Source organism: Anabas testudineus, chromosome 11, assembly GCF_900324465.2.
Source record: "Anabas testudineus chromosome 11, fAnaTes1.2, whole genome shotgun sequence".
In the NCBI taxonomy this organism is placed as follows: Eukaryota; Metazoa; Chordata; class Actinopteri; order Anabantiformes; family Anabantidae; genus Anabas; species Anabas testudineus.
In genome coordinates, this window is record NC_046620.1 from 1,318,451 (window position 1) to 1,320,916 (window position 2,466).

At 36.4% G+C, this 2,466-nt stretch overlaps 1 long non-coding RNA gene across 1 annotated transcript; it reads left to right on the top strand.

Annotated features, from left to right (window-relative positions):
- Positions 1-331: 331 nt before the first annotated feature.
- LOC113155281 lies at positions 332-1,018 on the top strand. Its single transcript, XR_003298111.1, has 3 exons — positions 332-404; positions 718-774; positions 934-1,018. It is a non-coding gene; the product is annotated as an uncharacterized LOC113155281 (long non-coding RNA).
- Positions 1,019-2,466: the final 1,448 nt, after the last annotated feature.

Genomic DNA, 2,466 nt, shown 5'->3' on the forward strand with positions numbered 1-2,466 from the left:
ATAATTCTTATACCCACTTATTACCTCAGACAGGACCTAAATGTAGACGTGAGTCGGGGAATGAACGGGCTGCCAAAAACCAAAACCAAAAACCAAAACAAAGAAAAAGAAAAAGACATCACACCTACAGGAAATTTAGACAGCAGTGATACATCCTTCAGGAAATGTTCCTCGTGGAACATTTTACCAAAATCCAACTCAACCTGATTCTTTAAACTGTCTTTTCATTAAATTAGCATAAACACCTGACACATGACAGAGAGGTCGCTCATTCACATTCCATATTTGTTCTCATATATATAAAAGGGGCTGATGTTCGTTCAGTAGCAGACATATAGGACACTGAACAGGTGGAATCAGTAAAGATCACAACTGTCACCGACAAGTCTTTACCAGGCAAATCTGTAAGTGTTTAACAATGATTATTAGCTTAATGTCAATAATGCCATGTTTAAGTAAAATACATGTCTGTTTATTACAGTTATTAATACGATGTCTTGTCCTTGTTTAGTTTAACTAAAATTATGTCGCTAGAATCGTGGATGAAAACATGTTTTTCTAAATATAATATAACATATATATAATATAATTTCCATCAGTTTACTAAATCAACCTTCTTTGCATATGTGTATGTAAATAATTAATAATAATTAAACATGAAGAAATATGATGCTGTAGTTTAAATATAACAAGAAATCTATTTTATTTTTCCAACAGCAAAACATTTTCTCATCATGATGATCAAGATCTGTATCGTTCTTCTACTGTGTGTTGGTGAGTTTAAATGTTTTATCCTGAAGACAATTCGATAGTTAATAAAATAGAAATAATAAAAAATAAATGAATAAAAAAGTTAAATAATAATAATAAAAAGTAAACGTGGTTTCAAAACACTAAATGTGTCACTGACCCGTCCATCGTTCTGCTGAATAGCCTCAGGCAGCACACAAACCACCACTGACGCACCAACCACAGCTGGAACAACAACAACCACAGCTGGAACGACAACAACCACAGCTGGCACCACAACAACCACAGCTGGCACCACAACAACCACAGCTGGAACGACAACAACCACAGCTGGCACCACAACAACCACAGCTGGAACGACAACAACCACAGCTGGAACGACAACAACCACAGCTGGAACGACAACAAAGGCAACAACCCCTACACCAAAACCTACTCCTACCTCCTCTGCTGTCATCAAGACAACAAGCGTCCTCTTAGTGACAGCAGCCGTTCTAACAGTTCTTTGGAATTAAGAACTGTATCAGCTGTAAGCTGCATTCATTGTTTATGAAGACCTGGTCTAATTTATGAAGGTTTGACTTTGAAGATGCTTTGTGAGTTTAACTCTGATTTCTTTTTATCCTACTATAGGAGACAAATATTAATATAAATCTCTCTGAGCACTAATATTTAAACAGAACTATAGGATCCACATACTGTGAGTGCACACCACTACATAAACAGCTCTTAAATCTGTTTGCTTAAGTTTGCTGTTGTTGTATTTGATTGCATTATGAACACATACTGTGGTATAGTTCTGTTGAATTCCTCTGTAATATGCGGCTATATGAATAACTCACAATAATAATAATAATAATAATAAATGATGATTCATTTAATGGGATTGATTTATTTCTCTGTCATTTTTGTGCTTGTTTCAGCTGGGATTTTAACTCATGGGACTAATAAATGAATAAAAAAGACCTGTAAGATTTTCCTATCGTCTTTTCTCTTTTCTTAATGTTCACAATTCTAATGCACATATGGATCAGGAGTGTCGTCAAGTGTCATCTCTAATCATATGACTTGTTCTATTGATGCACTGTACACAAAACACAATTGATTTGCACGTTGTCCTTTTTGTGTCACCTCGTGTCGCCTGCTTGCTCTACACAGCGACCATCACCCATGAAATCAAATAGACTATTGCCCTGAGTAGGAGTGTATGTTCCTCCCACTTTCTCCTGCTGAATGTGGAAACACACAACTCTGCTCAATGTCTGGACCTGATCATCTGGATATAGTCCACATCAGGACTTTAGGTCATGTTTTCCTGTGAAACTGGTGTAGACTGTGCATTGACCCAGGGTTCAGAAGCATGCATTGTGAGTGAAGTAGATGGAGTGGAAGACGCAGATGGCTGGTTATGTTCTCCAGCATGGCAAAAATGTTGAAAAGATAAGTCGTCATTCTTCATACGACTATGCTGGTATGAAGAATGTTAGCTTTGTCTTGTTTTGCCAGTTGTTGTCTCATGCTCAAAGTACACTTTCATGCAGAGAGCATGACTTACCTCACAAAATCTATGTAAAGACTGTGTAGTCTTGATGACTTCATAAGAGGGTTCATCTTTCTAATAAAGGTGGTTCAGAGATTTCAGTTGTTTTCACCTGTTACATTAACATTTGTTTACATTTTTTAGATTGAGATTTTCTTGAATATATTGTGAAAATA